The 21,736-nt window shown below is 41.3% G+C and overlaps 1 protein-coding gene across 2 annotated transcripts in view; it reads right to left on the bottom strand.

The window, feature by feature from the left end:
- RAP1B (RAP1B, member of RAS oncogene family) overlaps positions 1-18,922 on the bottom strand; it is a 34,227-nt gene extending 15,305 nt beyond the window's left edge. The window contains exon 1 of one of the 2 annotated variants that reach the window (XM_075149405.1): positions 18,781-18,922. The gene's annotated coding sequence lies outside the window, so the exon portion shown is untranslated. Of the gene's footprint in view, positions 1-5,166; positions 5,189-18,780 lie in introns of those variants that run through there. The other variant, XM_075149416.1, reaches the window with a different exon arrangement.
- Between the last annotated feature and the right edge of the window lie 2,814 nt (positions 18,923-21,736).

Genomic DNA, 21,736 nt, shown 5'->3' with positions numbered 1-21,736 from the left:
CAATATGGAAACTATGGGCATTTATTCAAGACACGGTAACTACTGAATGATGCTACTTTTTCCATCTAGCACAAATAAAGTACCTCCAAAGTTTTTTTGTTACCAGGATTTTAACACTTAAAGAACCACCATTGTTTGTGTATTATCTAGCCTAATTTCATAGTCGAGATAGTAGACTTGAAAAGTTTTTAAAATTGAGATTTTTATATCCCATGAAACAGTAATTTAGAGAAAAGGCAAGAACAGATTAAGACTCTCTGTAATAAAGACCTCAGTATCATGAGCTTGCCAAAATATCACAGGTGTTTCAAAGAAAGTGCACAAGTATCTGGAAGAACTGCTCACACCCAAGTGCATGTATCACTTCCTCACAGGCCTCTGGACGGATTCATCTCCTTTATTTACAGCAAGGAGGAATCAGGCATAGAAATTAATTTACTCCAACTGATAGGCCAATTACTTGGATTACACCATACCATCCAGTGAGGTGTGTTCATCTAATAACATTTTCCAGAAATTTACAAAATCTCTCCTAGTCATGCAAACAAGTCCATGGTACCCCTCAGCTATAGTCACAGCAAGCATTAAGGTATTTCACAGGTTTCTCAAGATCTTTCATTCACTCACAAGAATTTGCTTGCACTATATATTTTGCAACAATAGACCAAAACCAATATTCCCAAGAGCCACACAGATGCCTAAAGAGTTGCAGTTTTAGAACCACTACATTGACAGTATTGAATATGTTTGTCGGGGAAGCAGCTGCTAATGTTTGTTACCTATGGTACTGATACAGTAATTCTAAAAACGTCTCTCATATTTCACAGCTACTACATCCTCTCCTCATCCATCCCCCAAACTTATTTCCTATCACACAAGTTTTCATAATTTCATATATACACACAAACACGTGTAAATGATTTTGTTCATACGAGCTGACATGCATGAAATGTCTCCAGTCTCCTCTGAAGAACTGAAAGCATCAGCATGCTGACAAAAAGAAACAGAATGGGAAACTTCTTTAGGCAACAGCATCTCTTTATTTGTATTGTCATTTACTTGAAATAACGTCCAAAGTTTGTAACTACTGACCCAAAGTTTGATCTACATGCAGAAAGTACAACCATGACACCACAATCCAGTTCACTAAGCAGGGTTTGATAAAAGGGTTTAGTTAATTCTTTTTTGTAATAGAGTGGCCATTTTCAAGCTATCAACTCTTAATGCAGCTACAATAAAATGCAGATATAGTATTTCTTCTACCTCATTACTATTCTCCCATAAAGAAATATTGAATAAACCCTACCATAATAAAGCTAACAGTTACTATTGATAAGAAACAATTATCCAAGAGGAGGTAGCATGCATTTTCTCATTCTGAAACAGTTAAATGCTAAACAGAGAATCACAAAGAGACTTGTATAAGAAAATTAAACCAACCTCTTCCCAGTAAACATTTCTCAAAATGAACAGCAGGATCCCACAAGTCAGTTTTCAAAAAAATCCCTTCGTAAGTCTGAAAGGTGATTAATGTTTTGCTAGATATCAAACCGCAGTTACAATGACTGCAGTTTCATGAATAACTGGAGGCAACTAAAATATTTTTTTGAGACCATTCCTCTCTTACAAGCTAGATCTGTTCCCCTGTTCCACACTAGCTAGTGTGGCTACCTACAGCAGTCTACCAGATCTGCTTGCTCATCTTTGTTGAAAACTGACCCAGCAAAAACAAAACAAGGCCACAGATTCTGGGACACGTCTTTGGGTCATACTACTCAAGAAAACACACACACCTCAGTCCTGCTAGCAACTGAGCTAACAGGACTGTTACTGCTGCCCTGGGAGGAAGGTCTCAGTTCCTCTCTTGTACTGGCTCTAACACTTATCAGATTGAGTTACCTGTTTTCTCCCCTCTCCGCACGTGCAGAAAGATGAAACCCTCCCCAAAGGACAAATAATTTAGGGGAGAGGGGAAGTGCAGGGAATCCAACACAGGCAATTGTACAAGGTAAGCAGCGGAAGCAAGGTAAGACAGACCCCTCTCATCAGCAGTAATCTCACAGCATCTCTGGGAGTCACCCCATCTGTTAGGTGTTTAGCACAAAATGCTAAGATGATTTACATAGAAATTAGAGCACCTCCATGTTAGTGTCCATCTTTGCCATCACAGATTAACTCCACATTGTCAGAAGACTTGAGAAATCAACAGGCCAGGTCCTATTTAATTTTCTTCTTGCAAACACATAATGAGCAATCTTTCAGCTTACCTAAGCCATTTCTTGCACCTTAAGCAAGCAATAGGAATGCAAGGAGAAAACCATAAGGAAATAATACTGACCTGATGCCCGGCAACGCAGATCTCTCCACAGGCTTCTGTTACCAATAAATTTTGAGACTCTTCAGTGATTTTCACCTAATAGAACATCTTTTCACTCCTGACTTTAAAAACTATGTTTCCTTCCCTACATGGATTTTTTTGCAAACATGGACCACCAGAACCATGTACACCACAAGGTTAATCTATTTGGCATCACTGTAAATGTTCAGTTAGATCCATAAGTTGTCCATCCTTTCTAGAAACAACAGGAAAAAGGATTGTCTCTAACTGTACTGAAATGCACTTTTCAAACTCTGGACAAGGTAAGCCTGTAACTACATTACCTGTCATTTCTTTAAAACAAACATTCAGTTATGCCTTTATTTTTGGAAAGGTGTCACTAAAGTGACATAAACGTAGTGGGTGTAGGGGAAATCCCAGTGCAGTAATCTGGGTGAACTACAGCAATTTCACTGTCTTGAAAAGAACAGTTTAAGCTGAATTTTTCAGTCTTCAGTCTGAAGTTAGCAACTAAATATGGAGATGTCAATAACGAAGGCTGACAGTAATTTAGAAGTAACAGAACTTAAGCAGCAGCTACCAAATACCTGTTTTACTTAGTGTTTTGAGTCATTTGTGACTTTTTCTTACTGAGTGACCTACAATTCCTTAAAGAAAATTCCAAATCCTGAAACAAGAATCTAACAACTTGGTTTTAGTAAGAGACTGGCAATTCCATTTTGGCTCTCAAACAGAGATTCAGAAATTTAATGCTAGCCAAAGCTCCTTTCAGCATCCAGATTTGGAAGTTCAGCCCTAAATATCCAATTGCTGTACAACACTCTGGAGCCAATTTCACTACTTCAAGTGGTGGTACATAATTAAAGCATATATATACCCACTATTACAACTTGGTTCGCCAATCTTATTAATCTCTGAAGCACCTAAGCAAAAAGCTTTTCTAAGATCTTTGAAGACGTGACAAAGCCAGACTGCAGCGCACTCAAACATTTCTCTGACCTTCCCTCCAAACTCAGGCAATGAGCAATGCAAGTACTAACTTCCTCTTTCTCCGTGACAACTGTTTTGTCATTCATACAGTTACTCCTTAACTCACCAAGAGCACACAGTAATCCTTTATATATACACACACCTATCCAGCAAAGAGGTAGCTTAGCATCTCTGCACTGGTCTACCATCAGGTAGTCTGGCCATGACATCTTGAAATGAAACACAAACCAACGTATCCTCCAAATCACTTTAAGATAGCTAACTTGGACATCTCTAACACAGCATGCAGCAGAGGCACCATCTATTGTCTGCTCCCACTTAGATCTATCACCCCATTGGCTTTGAGTAGCAGTCCTGATGTCACTTACCTTTCTCTTACTGTTTTCTAACAGAAAAGACAGACTTAATTCCTAGCTAAGAGAACTTTCCTAAGAAAACTTTCCTGGTTATAGGTCTTTGCCTCTTTCTCAACTAAGAAACCACCAGCCCATGAAACTAGGAGCTGCTTTAGGACACTGCGGTCTGCCACGCTATTTGGAATAAAAGCCTAGCACGCACTTTTTCACTGACCAGTATGCCCGTTGGTTGCAAGTGTGCCCCAGACTAAGTTAGGGCTCTGATTCTGAACTTGACTTTCCAGTGATTCCCAGCTAGCCTGACCTGACTCTGCTCTAGCTCAAATCTATTTTTCCATATCACATGTTGCATACACTACTTGCATCCTAAACCTTGATCTTGCTCTTACTTTACTTTTCAGATTGACACAATCTTGACTCTGGAATTAATATTGTATTCCATCCACTGCCAACATGATTTCCTTTTGACTCATTTATGACAAACGAGTGGGGGCAGAGGAGGCAGACAACAAAGTATAAAAAAGGAGTTTAAGCCATAAAGCACCCTATCTTTCAGTTACCTGATAGCATTTGAAACAACAGAAGCCATTAAGCTTCAAGCAAGACATTGAAGTAAAAAGTTCAACTGTTGAAAGAGATGTAAACTATAAAACCTGAGATGGAAACTCAATCATTCTGGTGGATTTCCTTTTCTGGCTGAGAAAAAAAAAACAACCAACCAAACCCTCAAAAAACACCACTTCTATAACCATTCTAAAACAGATACTGGACTTAGTGCATGCAATATCTCTTTAAAAAGTCTGTGCCTTGCATTTCATATATTGTCACCCCCTCCCACCCCCCCAAAAAAAAGTTATTAGAACAACTTTGGAAGAATATGTAATTATGAAACCATTTGTACAGTCAAGACAGAGCTCAATGTAGCACCTTAAGAATAATTTTCAGTCTGCACTAACCAGTCATTTCAATGATACCCTTCAGTTCTAAAGGTTATCAGAAAGCAATTGTATTAACTGGAAGGGAGGAAAAAGGATCATTAGATCACACAATCTCAGTCATTCAAAGAAGACAGTTAGGTCTACGTGTTTCCTTGTCTAAAACTTAGCACTCTAAATCTACAGCTATATCACAGCATGGCCAGCTTTTCTAGAACAGGATAGGGTTAAGTCCAACAACAGTATTTGGCTATACTCCCCAGATCACCCAATCTCAGGGCTGTGAAATGGATATACTCAAAGGGGCACAACAGAAATGAAGAGACTATGATAACTGAGTAACAGATAAGCGCCCCCCCCCCCCCCAATTTATTGGGCAGTTAATAAGAAGTATCCACCGAATCACCCAACAATTAGATATAAATGAGTTTAAACTTATTCCTACCAAATAAACCAAGTAACCTGTTTGAATCCCTCTTCATTTAGTAGAGTCTATTTTAAGAGAGAAATTTTGCTTTGAAGGCTGGCTACCTTTAAGGTGACAGACCTGCAAGGAGTGAAAGCAATGCCAACCTCCCTTGCTTTTTCATTTTTCTGCTCCTCCATCTTCAGGCAGGAAAATACTGTCAACTGTGGCCTCTATGCAGGCGCTAAAGAACAAGAAGATAGGAAGCATGCAAAAAGTAAGGCTTTTTTTCCCTCTTAACTGAAGTGGGTACTGGTTTTGAACAGCTGAGTCAAATATTTATGTGCACAGATATTTGACATAACTGTGAACTCTGGTGATGTCTAATGCAAGATTTAGCTAGAAAGAAAAACGAGTGAAGCTACTCTTCTTCAGGAAATAGCGTTTCCACATAAACCAGCTTCCAATGCTGTCTCAAGTATACAATTTCTCGAAAGTAGAGAGCTTACTTTCAGACTGCCTCCACTAACTGCAAGTGGCACTTCAGTAACTGCCTTGCATACTTCCTGAAATGTAACAGTCCATAAAACCACCAGGTCTGTGCAGCCTCTCTAGTTACTTTGTTCATATTACTTTTTCTAATTAATGCATGTATTAATGCATTAGCGTAGTGTATTAAAGTAACTGCTTAATTCTACTTCTGAATGGCACACTTCTTAAAATTAAAGTACTTGATAAACTAAAGGAGCAAGAGCTTTATACGCACATGGACACTTTTTCCAGTAAAGATTCGCTTTGAAGGATGAGCGGATCTTTGAATAAACACCATTTGAACAGAAGGAAGAAAGGTTAACCAAGACAACACTCTAGAAATGTATTTTAAAAGCTTCACATACATCAAGGACAAGTCTTTCAGCTTCTGCCCTTACCAGATAAACAAGGAAAAAGTGCCTCCTGGACATTTTCTTGAACAATTTCTTGAACTATATCTCCAGAAAAACGCAAACCAAACTGATGATGTTAAGAAAGCTGAGGAATAAGAAACCCTACTTTAGCAGTGAATGAAGAAACTACCCACTTACTGCTTGTAAAGCTTTCCTAAAAAGCAATCACACAATGAAGAATTCATCAAGATTCAAATACCATTGGTAATTGGGCTTGATATGATATTTATGAAAGTGGTTGGTTGGGGTTTTTTTTGTTTGGTTGGGGTTTTTTGTTGTTGTTGTTGGGGGTTTTTTTGGGTAGAATTTAATTTGCTAGCTTTCTTTCAACTCTTTCAGCTTCAAATTTTGGTTTCTGATTCAACTTTGTTACCTGTCTGAGGAATGGGAAAGCTAATAATCCAATATTTCCAAGTGATATTAAGCCAAATGAAGCTGTAACTGGAGCTCAGCCCCAGGCTAAAGACATGAACTAAATACAGTCACTACTTGAAGATATCCCTAAGACTGACTTATGTGAACTAGTTGTTCAGGTCTGGAATTAAACAAATAGTCCCTCCCAGAAGCATTATAATTTTCAGAAGGGATCATGATTATTCAGCACTTTACAGACACCATGATTCTTGTTCAGACCCTGACATTCTGGTTATATGGTGAATGTGCAGTGTATTCACTAAAATTTTCATAATGCTTCTGCCCCAGCACATTTACCTCTCTGGAAGAGACTCTTTGTTAGAACCACCTTGGGAATAGCACTCCTAAATTAATCTCAAATGTTTGCATGAGAAAAAAAAGTTTCAAACATTAAAATGACAGATGAAGCAAACTAACTGACTGGTTTACCTGCTTACAATTAGCAGTGGAGGGAAAAAAAGCCAAGGAAGGAAAACCTGCTTCTCAGAGAGGGGATACTGGCCCTAAGATGGTAGACAACAACGGTCAGACATTTGGAAAAATAGCTTTAGTTCAGTCACAGGACCAACCGAGGTCAGAGGATTAAGTCTTCCCAGACAACATGCTTCCCACTTCTGGTACTGGAGCAGTCTCAGACAGCCAAACCCAAATCTTTCTAATTGTCTGTACCATCCAGATTCCACCAAGTTTTGAGCCTCTTGGTTTAGAAACCCTTCTTCAGGGAAGCAACTAATTAGAGAGGATGTGTGCTGTTCTTAATATTCCCCAAATACTTACATGTAAGGGGAAGTCCTAAATTCTTATCCCTCAACTCCAAGGAGATTTTTGGGTTTTGTTTGTTTTTTTTTTTTTTTTCAGAATAATTTCAGTGCCTAAGCAGCACCTTGACAACATAACCCAAAGTGGAAGCCTGTTCATTTTCACCAACTTTTAGATGCTTTAGGAATTAAAGCAACTCAGATAATCCTTACTCAACAGGGTATGCAGTATCTCTTATAAAAGAGAAATTAAAATACTCCAGAGCTGACTTTCACACTTATTTATAGAAAACATTATTCAGAAATCAATTCTGGAGACAAGATACACTGAAAAGCTGATCGGGTCTAATTAAAGACTTTTATACTCAAGACTCCTGGAAGTAGAGCTATTTCGTTACTAATGCAGACTCTTTGGAAGCAAGTCAACTGTTCGGTAAACAAAGCTAGAAGCTATTTTTATTTCTAGTTTTTACCTGGTTTTGATAACTTCTTGTCTTAACAAACAAGTATTTTGTCAGGTGGACAGCTAGTTCTTCTGGGCACTAGCAGAGTAATTTTTCTTGGACAAAAACATTTCTTCAATTATGTTCAAATATTTTAACTGATGCCAGAGAAACTTCAGAGGATTTTCAAAAAGCTGTCTGGGTGATTAAGCTTATCCAGTGTCATGAAATCATACTAACCACCTGAGAAAAAGGCAGAGACCTGTGAAAAAGTTACTGCAACATAAACAGAGCACCGAGGTTTAAGTTGCTCCTTGAACTGCCCACAGGGATACTTACACACAGAGATAGCTTAACCAAGTTTTCCTCCTTTCACTGAAGGGAGCTACCTTGATTAATACTGCACACAGGGGCAATTTCTGCAAAGCAGCTAACGTGAGCTTACCTTGTGAGACTAGTTCCACTGTCTATAATTAGTATAGCTAAATAAAATCTGTTTTTTTTCCTTAAGTCAAAGTTAACTCCCAGCTAGATCATAAATCTGAACACAAACTTAATGCATGTTCTAAGGATGAAAACTGGTCTGCTTGAAGCCACTGATACATCAAGATGAAAGAGACTAACAAGCATGTGCAACTTGCAGTAGTTTCATACAAACTGTAAAACAGTCATTTCAAACAAGTGATGTCATGAACATTCTTAAGCTACTAAAAAATATGCTATGCTTCAACACTTACTGAGTTCAAGTTTCAACTTTGTGCAAAAATTCAAATCTGTCAATCCAAATTTGGAGCTTACAAAACCTAATTTATAGAGTCTATTTAAGCCTCAATTGGAGTTTGGAACATTTATCAGTTTTATTCTTATTTTTGGTGACTGTTTGCCATGATTTTGCATTTTCTCCCTATTTCTGTAAAATAGTCACTATCCCCCATGAAAGTTGTTTGTGCATGTTCTACCAGTCAGACTTCCAGCTAAAACGATGATCTTGGAATTCCTGAAGAAACTCAATTGCAAATGTTTTTATGCTTGCAAAGAAAATCCAGGCAGACAATAAATAGAAAGAAGAACACCCAGATTTTTAAAAATACACACGTATATTAAATTCAGAGAATGCATAATTACCATATTATGATATCTTGCTAGGCATAAGCTAAGTATTCACCATGCAGCAAGTTTTGAGAACTGAGACAGCAATTTACTGCTATGAAATTGGCTCTACTGTCATTGCAGGAAAGGATCAGTATTTAGCTCTAAAACTTTTATCAATTAATGGATTGCCACATCATGGTATACCCAACATGCTTTACCTGATTTGCATCCTTCTGATTAAAACCAGATATAAGCATTTGTTTCTCTGCATAATTGTTACAGTAAATTTTATCTTTTAAGCTACAAAACCAGTTAAAGCCAGCAGGACTACAAGTAAGGCATGGAAATTTTCAGAGTCAAGATACTTCTCTTGTAAAAATGCACTCGTGCAGTTTGAAAGTTACTTCAAGAATAAACTTGCCAGTTGGCTTAAGATACTCTTCTTTGGAAAAAGGCAGCTTAACTTCTGTTGCAGAAACACGACTCAGTCTCAAATTCCATGTGTTATCTGCTTAACATCTGGCAATCCTAGCTCTACTCCAGTTGTGGCACTGGCTGCTGAACCAGCAAAGCCTTGTATCGGGTTTCCTTCTACGACATAAGGCAATGCTCAGTTCAACTGCAATTCCAACACCACCTGAATTTTTGTCCCTCCTGTCTATTTTTCTGTATAACCCACACAACATATACATCCCTGGTACACAAGCACTGGCATTGCCAAGGTATCATTACTTGCACTGTCTTCATTATTAAAAGTTTTGTTTCAGTTCAGGTTTGTTTAGATTACTAACATGTCGTCAAGGCACAGATATATAGATTTCCTTCATTATATATGATCTTTTGTTACTGACCATTTAAGTCTGGTTGATGTAGGCCCTTTACACACAAAGTATCCTTCCACAGTATGATTTACAGTAACACTATTGCAAATCAGGTTGGTAGCCTGAGAGCAGTCTTACAAATTCCCATACATCATTTTAATTAAGATTAGAAGTTTCATCTGTTGAAAGGACACTGATTCTATGCAAATTGAGAATACTAGCTACTAGCATTCATTAACAGGAATAAAATTAGTTCTTCCATGATAAATGAACCATACCAGCCAAGTCCCAAACAATTGTAACTCATGGCTGTTTTGACCTTTCAATCAATACTTCCCTAATAGAAAAATGGTATTTGAACATGAGCAGCAAACGTCACTCAAAGTCACCCAAATTATAGGTAATTTCACAAATAGTTCTTTTGTTAAAGCTTGAGACATCTGTCCTGAGGTTAAGTTGAAAAAAGCATATACCAACATCCAGCAATAACTACCATCTTCTGCCACATGGTTTTGTTACCTCTGCAATAATGGAGGTACAACCTTAACTGCTTCTTTTCACAGTTAACTTTATTAGCTGAATCCACTGATGAAGGTGGGTTTGTAAAAGGTTTGAAGTGTTTAACTGAAGTGGCCAAAACTTGGGCAGAACATCCTTTTCTGTTTCTGGCAGTGAGGCAGTAGCATCTTGAACCTAGGGATGGTAGCTCCTCAGGGAACATCCAACTCAAACATACCTTGTCTAGAAGACGACAACTGTACAAGTTGACCTCCACACCTCTGCCAATATGCAGATGCACATACAACTTGGTTGTTTCTGAGGCAACTGCTAAGTTGTCACAAGCTTCAGACAAGGGTATTTAAAAAGAAAGAAAATCACGAAAACAAATGCTGGCCTATATTAACATGCCAAGCTATGAACTACTGTAGTTCTGCATCTGCTTTGTGAGCAGCCGATACATCCTAGACAGCCCCAAAAAAGTCTCACTTAATGGGTCAGGAACTTCCAAGAGAGGGAAAAATCTAACAGTTATGAGCAGGAACCCAAAGGTAAGCAATTCACACTTACAAGCCTGAGCTCATAGACACAGTGACACCTACACAAAAAGCTGAATAATTTTAACCAAATGAATTTGAATTACACTCATTCCTACACCACTTTCTATTACATGGATTAGATCTTTAGTAGAGAGTTACCAAATTAATGAGGGTTAAACTTGTTTAATCAAGTCCCCACAAGAGTCTATTTGAATCTTCTTAAGATCACTCTAGTTCTTATATAGACTACGCTCTTTGGTTCCTCTGCATCTTCAAAGTTTGCCATTTTCTGGAGAAACTTGTCATACCTTAAGACTCACTTTGCTGTTAAGTCAAATCAAACATGTACTTTGATAAGGTAGCAGAAGCTGTCCAAAGCATACTGAAATTTAAAATTGGCTCCAGAGGTTTGGATGGGCAGACCTTTATAAATACAAATCAGCATGTCTGGTCTCCCAAGAGTCATCTATCATTTAGTCTACGACAATCACCACAGCATTTGAACAAGTATTACTACTACATCCTAAATCTTTTACTGAAGAAGAGTTTTACTTCCAGTAAGTTAAATATATGCGTCTCAAAACAAGCTGTATTTTGGGCAAAGCCTGAGTGGAAGAATGACTTTTCAGGCTACCCTGACTGTTCCAGTGAAGCAAGTTTATCCTTCATGAAACCACAGTCTTGTATTTCCACATTGCTTAGGGTGCTCCCAGTTTACCCAGTGTGTCCTCTGTTTAGGTTCTTGGGATCTATGACTTCAACCTTCTGTATACAGGGCTGTGAATGGTTCCTTATTTTCACTTCTACTATCACAGCAGATTCAGCATTCAGCTTGGAAAAGAGGCTTCAGCTTTCTTCTGTGAAACTTACAGCACCAAATTTCATTTAAAAAGTAGTCCACAAAAAGATTAAGTAATGGAATAATTACATTACCTGAAAATACAAATATTTTCAAGTTGATATATTTGTCTTTGGAAAAAGTATTTGCAAACTGCTTCTTAAGATCTTGCCTCTGGCTAGAAGCAGGATGTACTTTCAGCTAGCAAGACTGCACATTGCTCAAAATATTGGTTACTGTAGTTAAATTAAGTCCAAACTAACGTGCACTTAATGTTGCTTCTTCATCAGTTTCCTGGCTAGACAGGACCCAGATTTCTAGCAGAAAAGGAAGAGGTAGCATCAGGACTTCTTTGTTCGTCAAGAATAAAGCTGTACAACCTACTTGATCTTTTCATTCTAAGCTTTGCATGAAATATTCTTATTTTCTCACTCTAATTCCTACCCACATAGATAGAGCACTTTTCTTCTGAGATTTCTCTTAAGAGTGATGAAAAGCAATACACAGATCAAAAGGATGCCAAACATCAGCACATACAGGGGCCTAAAGCACTTAATTGTAAAGCCTTGTTTTCAGCTACTCAGTTTTTGCAGAACTTCAGCTATCACACTTAAGTTTTCTATGCGAGATCTCTGGCTGAACCTCAATTTAGCTTAGGGCGTTTCCTGAAATAAAAGGCTTAGGGAGATCAGAAAAAAAAAAACAGAGGATCATTAAAAAAAAAAACAATGGACTTGCTTGAATATAAAGAAAGGTGAAAAGGTAACAATAAACTGTAAGAACATACAATGACCAGAAATAGGTATCATTCAGAAATGCTTGTTTCTCTCTAATATTCAGATTATAAAAAGCAAGTAGAAAATCGTACACCAAAAGTAAGAACATGTGAAGACCAAGCATCCAGTTAAAAAGTGAGAGTTATGAATGCCTGTTTATTACGGTATCACAGACTTCTCTCTATTGGCCTCCAAACTTCCTCAATGCCCAGGATGATCTATATCAAGTAACACGGTGTCTTTTCTTTGGTGAGATCCCACCTAATCTGCTACTTAAGTCAAAAAAAATTTTTCTGACTTAAGTCAGAAAAATGGAAGGGTGATTCTCCAGCATGACAGTCAGCTATTCTTGCCTCTTCCGATGCTCCTTCTTGATTCCACAGGACTACTACACAGTCTCTTATGTTCCACCAAGTGCTAAGATGACAATTTGACATCAATTTCTAGAAGCATGGCTTATTCTCAAATAACTCATGTCAGCAGAAGTTGGATTTTGAACACAGCATTTCACAGCACACTAAGAACACAAGTCCAAGGCATCTCAAATTGTATACTTGCATTCAGTGAATACTGTTGATGTAAAACTATCTTGGAAATTCATCTATGGACTGGTATAATATGTGCAAGAACTCTGAAAGCGAAGTCACACTTGCCAAGAACTCATTTCTGATGCCGCTCATCATAAAATCCATGAAAACACATAGCATTTCCTGTACGTTTACACCAATATAAACAATAGGCAGTAAATATCAAAAGGACCATTCCCTGAATGGGAATAAAACCACCACACTCACAGAATGCCTACTGTCCATCAATTCTCCATTTTAAAAAAGTCAGAAGGGTCACAGAAAGACAGTACAATATATCCTTATACATACTAACTGTATAAATATAACTCCAGAAGCATAAGAGTCAAGATGTTGCATGCAGAATTAGTTTATACACTTTTCCAACCCCAAGAAAATCCTTCAACAATACTGCATGCAAAAAGCAATCACATGAAGCCAAATAGCTTACGCTTATGGGTCATCTTGTACATCAAGCTTTCAGAATGTTACCTTGTAAGTAGCTTCACAATGAAAGATCAGAGGAAGGTTACTGGCATCTACAACATCTAACAATTCACCTTAACCACTTCACATTTGCAAGATTAATAAAAGAGGTTCCTGCACCGTATGGCACTGGGCTGTCCCTACACTTAACTAACCACATAAGCCTGGACACACAGCCACGCACAGCTCAGTCTCAACTGTAGATGTTACATTATAAACAAATAATCTAGTCCGAAACACTGTATTGCAGAGAATAAGATTCTTAGATAACTTCCACTTAATAGATTACTTCCATTCCATATTACAGTTCACCCTTCTTGACATTCAGAAAAAACAAAACACATTGCAACTTTCCACTAGTCTTCTAATGAATCACTTTTGGGGGAAGTATCAGACCAGATGTTATAGAAGTTTGGTAACTGCAAGCAAGGATTGTACAACTGCACAACTGAACTATCAGTATTGTCTGGGTTCTGATGCAGTCCAAGCACTGTTCAGCATACTAGCTTCATCCTAAATAAAAAATACTGAATGTACAGGAAACCTTTAGAAAAAACACAAGTAGCTGGTCTGGCCTGCAACTACCAAAAACAGTTTTGATTTCAGTAGTGCTGAAGTGCCACACCTAGCAATGCACAGGTCCTCCTTCTGTCTCCTGTACCTCTCCTCTTGAACTCCACACAGGTAACTCACACATATCTGCTGTTCATCTTTAACACAGATGTGGGAGTACTCTTTTTGCTTCTTCCTGATATATGAAGAATGCTTTTAAGAAATTTCCCTTCATTGCAGACACGAAAAAAAATGAAGGCACTAGTTAAGTTGCAGAAACAGAGACTGAGTGGAAAAAATAGGACACAACTTCAAAAGCTAAGACAACTAATACAGAGAAACAAAAAGAAACAGTTGCAGGGACTATGTGTGTTCACAAGTTATTTTAGATTAACTGAAGAGGGGGCCAGCCAACATACATTATTTGGGATATAGACAGCAAATTAATTTAAGAAAAAACTTGCACCATCTAATTTCACATGAAGTTATGAAGTCAGCCACACTAAAGGAAATACTGTTAAACTACATCTTTTCCTTTAATCCAGATTACCTACTGAAATCAAGACTTAATAATAACTGTTATAATTAAAGCAAGTAAGAGTAATATTCACCTCAATGTCAACAAATTTTGATGCAAAGAGCACATTCTCATCAATTTCTATGAAAAAAGACAAGAATTATAACTACAGATCCTTGCTTTAAGTTTGTCTTCAGTTATGAAAATAAACTGTTCTCCTGTTCCAGTTCTTCAAGACTGTCCAGAAATTTAATGATATAAAGTTTCTCACAGCTCTATGATTAGAGTTATATTGAAAATTATTTCATGAATGAGTAACAGTGGCACACAATATCCTTTTTGCAGAAGACCTGGTCAGGTCATTCAGATTTAGGACACTTTCCTGTGTTGCAACAGCTGCAGGAATGATACAAAATGATCTAAGAAACTAGGGGTTCCCTGAAGAGAATCTCAGGCTGGAGAGAAACATGAGATGCTGCTTCTCTGCCACAGGATGCAAACACCAGACCATTAGAAGGGCTAGACTGTCCCACTCCTGCACTATGGTCTGGCCTGCCTCCCTTGGCCAAGAATGAACTAACCATGTGTACTGTAATTGGCAGTCTCTTTTCATAGTTGCATAGCAGGGATTTACTTCAAATAACATCAAGTCCTTAGATTAATAACTATAAAGCTGAGTGGGGCAGTGTACAAGATACTGTCGAATGCCTCCTCTTCTTCCTGGTTCAACTCTAAAAAGTTCCTTTAACACTGCTACACACATTCCTGTAGGGTCTTACAGTAACTTTCACTCCATTGTTTCAGTAGTAAAAATTACTATTAAAACACTGCTCTTGAAAAAAGAGCATCCTGCATAGCTAGAGGGCTCCCAAATCATTTTATATTTCAAAAGTTGCATAATAGGCAGATTTCCAACCCAGCATTTACAGCCTTCCTCCCTTTCCTTGCTGCTAGTCAGGAGCTCACAACAGCGTACATAAACAGGCACACACAATAATAAAAAAACCCTTTTCACTTTGAGTTGTCCACTGTTTCTTTAGGCATTCTAAAGCTCGACCGATGAGAGCTTCCAGCCAGAACCTTCTGCCACTTTTGAAGGTAGCTTCATTCAACTGTTCCGTGAAGAAACAGTTTGTGCCAGCAGACAAGGTCTTTTGACTTTCTTTTTTTTTGCCTACTGCAAGCAAACTGCCACAACTTCATCAGAATATTGCTTCTACTACGCCTGTCCCACTTGGTCTTCTCATGGCCCTAAGGAGAGAATGATACATTAGATGCTTTAAGTGAGATACTAAAGCTCTACTGCAGCCAACTGCTGAACAACTTTGAAAACTAAATCGACTTGAAAACAGGTCCCCTATTAATGGCATTCAAGCAACAAAAAACCTTCCTTTTTCTCTGCTTTATGCAAGAGTAGAAACAGACCATCTTAACCACGTCTGAGCAGGAAAACAAAGTTTGCCTTTGAATATGAAGGTGTAGTTACTGTAGATACTCCTTCAATCTCTCCGAACAAGGAGGCTGTCTAAAATATCTCTCTACCTGACCTAGATGCAACAGAACACAGCAGAAGCCTGCCCCAACTCAGCAGGGATTCAACGCACTGACATTACACACTGCACTTCAGTCTGCTTTTGTGTTTGTTCTGAGGCAAAAGAGTGGCAGTGCTTGCAACCACAAGCTAAACATGAACTTCTGTTGCACAGGGTATGCTTAGTGATCGGTTCACTAAAAGAGCAATTTTGATCAAAACTCATACCAACTTGAGCCTACCCTGAAGAACACTCTCAAATGTCAGTTAGGTATCTGAAAGTCATCTAAGCATTACTTAGATGGGCCAATTCATAAAGGACCCGCCTACGCTCTTACCATACACCCAAGGACAACAGAGTGCCTGTTTTTATCTAAGTTATTCTTACCCTTAAGAGCACCTCTCCCTACCTAACTCCGAGCACCTAGCAGAGCTCTGCCTGGATGACAGGATTGGCACTATAGCAGCAAGCATCAAGTACTCAAGTACTTCTGTGACTCTTGCACTTCCCACATTCCAGGTGATAGGTGGACAACTGTTTATTTCAGTTCCCAGTCACATTCACTAACTGTTAGATCACAAGCTACAGTGTAGTCTTCAGCACACTTCCTTCCTCAGCCATATAAGTAATTTCTTTCTCCTTTTGTAGGCCCCCACCTAAATTCCCATCTGTTTGCCTCTGCTCCAGAAAGGCTCTCAATTAAAAACACAGTCAGTTTTACTCCGCAAAACTGGCAGGGCACAAAGAGAACTGTCATGGCTCACTTCAGATTTATTTTTGATGAACTGTCCCATAGCAGAGCTTCGGAACAAAATAGCACAATTTTAATTCCACTCAGAAAACTTATCCGGTGCAGGTATGTAGTAATAGAAGCAAGACACACAGTTACAGACAGTGAAAAGACTACTGAGTTTTTTCCCCCATAGAAAAGTTCTGTTTTTACACTTATAGTCTTTCAACTCTGTTTTGCAGATTATTTCACCCCCAGGCAGACAGGTGCTCCAAGTATGATCAGCTTTGCCGCAAAAAAGATACACGACATTTATATTGTACAGTGCAACTCAAAACTCAGTTATTTAGCTACAGGTAATCATAAAGCTTTACATTACAGTTGCAAGTTGAACTTGAAGTAGTTCACACCACTACAAGAAGCATCCCTGAAAATATGCAGATACCAAGGAATAAAACACTGCATCTAATTAGCTAGAAAGTTTATTTGCAAAGCCTTTGATATGAACAGCCAAGGTAACCTCCACTATTCACTCAGCTCATTTTTTGCTAGAATGAAGTCTACAAGATAGACTTTGAGCAAGAGTAAAAAAAGATGCAATGAATAAAGTGAAAACACTTGACTGTAGCAAGTTTGTTTTGGGTTTTTTTCTCCCAAAAGCTTGCGATTTTAACACAGAGGCAAGTCATCCAAAAGATGGTAATTTGATTCATTTTGCAAGTTTTCCACAGAGGAGAAAAGAATCTCTTTCCAAAGGGAAATACATTTGGTTTTGAATGGTTACTATATAAGACAATGTGATTGCTTCTTTGCCTTTTAATTATAATTTATGAAAAAGAAGTGTGTTTCGTGTCTTCTTTTTTATAACAGTAATTTCAATGTATATTTTACCGTGAAAGAGTACTGAGAAGTCTTTGTCATACACTGTCTACACATTTCACATTGGGGTAAGATGTAGCTGTTATATGCTGGAAATAACAAATTACAGTAATCAAAACATCTAAATGCAAGAACACGCACACGACCTGTGCAATTTTCAAGCTGGGCATCTCTGAAATACCCTCTTCTCTTGGAACCATACTACCTTACTACCATACCCCAAAGCAGTATAGAAAAAGCTGTTTTTTAATAACCCCTGAAAAGGATAACGCATCCATTTAAGATGGAAAAGGGAGTAAAAGCACACTGATCTTTTTTGCAGGAAACCTCGGTTTATTATCCTCTTTTTGTAATCCGAGACCAACGTGAAAACACTCGGATTTGGTTTTATTCGACCCTTTGCAAACTTCGCTTTCCTTCCACCGCTGCTTCACCAACACATGCAGAAGGGTACAAGGTATCTCAGGGTAATTAGATGTGTTTGGCGCAGGAAGCGTCAGTCAAATTCTTCCATTTGCTTTGACACGCGTGTGGGGGTTGTTTAGACGAGACGAACATCCCTGTCATCCCCTTTTCCTTTTTATTTTGTGACAAGCATGAGGGGAACTCGCTGGCCACGACGTTGCCTGCTTCTCCCACTCCGTGGCTACCCCAGGCATAAGCACAGGCGGTCGGCGGGTTGCCCAGTCGGTCTCGGGGCGCTACTATCGCAGCGCCCCGAGGCCAGCCGGGCAACCCGCCGGCCGCACCCCGCCTCTCCCCCCCTCACCTCGCCCCCACACACCGGCCGGAAAGAGCAAGCAGCTTCTCTCCGACGACCGGACTAGGTGGGGCTCCGGCTCGGACTTCCCGCTGACAACGACGACGGCGGCGGCCGGGGACCGTCCCCTTCCCCGCCCGCGGCGGGGCCGAGCCGGGCGTCACCCGCCCCTCCCCGCACCCGGCCGGGCCCCACGTCGCGGCCCCGAGCCGCGGGGTTACAACTTTCCGCTTCCGCTCCAACTTCTGCTCCGGGAACCGGCGGGAGGGGGGTGGCGGCGAAGGGCAGGGCCGGGCCCTCGGCACGGCTGGCAGCGGCTGCCCCTCAGCGCCCCACTCTCCCTCCCCACCCCCCCCCCGCAGTGTCCCCCCGCGCCTGAGGCCGGACGAGGCGGCGGCTCCCAGTTCCTCCTCCGCCATGTTTCAGGCTCGTGCCCCTTCCCTCACAGCGCGCCGCTCCCCGCCGCCGCCGCCGCCGCTTCGCCCCCCCCCCGCCGCCACTGCTGCCGCCGCCCCCACCGGCCCCGTCCCCGCCCCGCCGCGCCACCTGTACCAGACACGCCGCTCCCCACCCCACCGCCACAGCGGCCCGGCCCGCGCTCCCGACCTACCGGACAGCGCCTCCGCTCCCCGCCGCCGCCGCCGCCGCCTCGCCGGCCGAGCCCGCTGCGCTCCGCCCGCCGCCCGCTCCGCTCCCTCTCGCTGCCTGTGCCGGGGCGCGGCTTGGGGCCGTCGCCGTGACGCCGCACGCCCAGCCTCGCTCTGGCGCGGCGGGGGCGGGGGCGGTGCGGAGGGGAGGGGTGACCTCGCCGCTCCCCTCCCTCTGCGCAGGCGCGCGGCACGGCGCCGCGCCGCCGCCCCTCCCCCCCATCGCTCCCCACCCCGGCCGCCGGGCCCCATGTTGGTGCGGCTGCCTGGGCGGCGAGGGGCGGCCTCGCCTCCGCGGGGCAGTGACACCCGCCCCGGGCGCGCACACAGCCCCGGCGCGGAGAGTGAGCGGCTGGTGGCGGGGGCGGAGGGGGACAAGGGATGGCGCTGCCCTGACTGGAAACCCCGCTGGGGCGGGCCGGGCCGCCCGCCGTGCGGCTCTGCGGCCTCCCCCGGCCTGCCGCCACCGCCTGTGGTGGCAGCGAGGGAGGGAGGGAGCCCGGCCTCCCCCGGGCCCGCGGTCGTGTGGGGGCCGGAGGCGGGCGGGCAGGACGCGTGAGCCGTTGTCGTCGTCCACACGCCGCTGCTTGGGACTCGGGAGATTTTTACTCGGGGATGGAGCGCGAGCGAAATGTGCTGTTTCAGCGGGCAGGGGCTGCAAAAGTGTGTTAAAGCTGGGGACCAGGGTTGCCTTGCAGTGCCAGGCCTCTGATCTGTGCCCCGTCTCCAGCCCTGTCAGACGTTCCCGAAGACGCTTCGTGCTCCATAGCGGCGCGTCCGTTGGGATAACGTGGTCCTACTCTCCCCAAGTTCTCATTGGGATAACATGGTCCCTCTCTCCCCAAGTTCTAAGCCCCAAGTAGGAGCCGTAGGTTAGTTAAGCTCAAAAGTGGGTGGAAAGCACGTTACGGTTGCTTTAATTTAGAACATCGAGCTGGAAACATAAATGCCAGGGCAGTATTTCTTACATTTCTAAAAGGGTTTTCAGATCCATTGGTGTTTTAGAAATGCAACATACTACTGGTTTTATGTGGATTATTATACCTCTGGATGTGAACAGCCTATCATTAGCCCTGCTGATACAAAGCAGGATACACATTGCCTGCAAATAATTACGATATTTCTTAGCCTTTCTCTTATTTTAGTCCTAAATGTAAGTCACTTTTTTCCTAGTGTCACTAATATTTTCCAGTTACAAAGGCTTTAACTGGTAAAGGTTAAAAATAAATGAGAATTTATGTTTCTAGGAAACGCTTACTAAGCAAATAGTTAACGTGGTACGTTAAGATAAAACTTTTGCTCAGAGGAAGTCCACAGCAGAGTGTGTAAAACTGACAGGAAGTTGCAGTGAGGCTTCTGGCAAGGAGAGTGGGTGTGGAGGAAGCACAGGCTTTCTGTTTGTAGCACAGAGATAGACAAGGGATTAAAAAAAGAGAGAGATTACATTTCCCCAAGTTGCATGATGGAGAGTTCCTTGCTATAAATGTTTGGAGACCATACGGCTTCAAATGAGTGTGTGGGAGACGCTAGAGCTCAGAGCAAACTGAGTCAAAGAATGACCAGAGAAATTAACTGCCCTTGGTAAGAGAAGCTTCATCTAGATTCAAGGCATCCAGAAAGTGACGCATTTAAAAAATACTTTTCTTTAGAGTGTTGCTCCCAAATCCCAAACGTCATAAAATCTCTTCCAAAGTCCAGACAAATCTCTTGGTGCTTTACAGCTTAAACCCTCGTGCAGTACTTTGATAATGAATCCCTGTAAATGATGGATAATGCCAGAGAGCTCAGGTTGTGAGAAATCAAGTACATAGAAACCAGTCCTTTCTCAGCAGGATGTCCTATGCGGAGCAAAAATCATTAATGAGAGATGTCAAAATACATAAAATACAGTCTCTCAAGTAAAAATCATAAAAGCATCTCATGCAATTATTAGCTGTGTGGTATGGTTACTCACCAGATAGAAAAATCTTTGTTTCTTTAGTCTTCTCTGTCAGTAGATACTATTATCAGTTCCCAGAAATATCCATTCTACAGAGGAAAAGAACAAACAGAAAGATACATCCTCTGCCCTTACAACTTTCTTCAGTGAACTAGATTAATCACAAATAACAAGCAGTGTTCCGGGAATAGATATGTGTTATTATAATGTCGTAATAATATTTTATAGCGTGCCTTTAATTGCCCTGTATTTTAGAGGCAGTGGGGCAAATACTGCTCTTTGCTATACAACAAGAAAAACTGGAAGGGGCTTTTGGGAGTCTGAGTGAATCTCTCGTGAGCAGATCTTGGCATTTTGAGTTTCATACAGGGGAATCTGAAACTCAGTATTTTAAAATAAGTGTATATACACATACAGTTTACTTAATATAGTCACGCTTGGAGATTGATAACTCTAGCTAAAAGAAATAGGCAATTAGGATCCATTCTGAGGAAGAGACGGAGCGTTCCCTTTTCCCAACTCTTTCAGCCACATACTTTGAATGGGAATTGGGCCCTTAAGTTTGGATTTTCCTATGAATCATCTAGCTAATCCTCAGCGCAATTCTTAAACCAGCTTTACTCATATCAGTGTGACTGGTGAATAGAAATTGGTGTGCTTGTTAAGCATGCTCACCCGGTACTCCACTCCAGGGCTTGTTCTGCTCAGCTTGTTAAACATTTCACATGTGCCTGAGCCGCTCGCTGATGGTCACTCAAGCAACTGTGCCAGTGTGGAGGTGCGCCTGTGACAGAGCAACTCCCCAAAGAACTGTGAATACGGAAGAAATGGGGGAGATAGGGCCAAAGTGCTGTTGTATTGAATAGGAACAACAGCTGCATCGGCTTTCCTGCTTAGTGGGCCTGCCTGTGCCCAACATCTGTCTGGAGTTTTTAAAAGGAGGAGGTCAAATACCCAGCTGCTGGCTCAGTGAAGGAAAA

Source organism: Calonectris borealis, chromosome 1, assembly GCF_964195595.1.
Source record: "Calonectris borealis chromosome 1, bCalBor7.hap1.2, whole genome shotgun sequence".
NCBI lineage: Eukaryota > Metazoa > Chordata > Aves > Procellariiformes > Procellariidae > Calonectris > Calonectris borealis.
The sequence above is the reverse complement of the archived record's forward strand: the minus strand, read 5'-3'. Positions and strand labels throughout refer to the sequence as shown.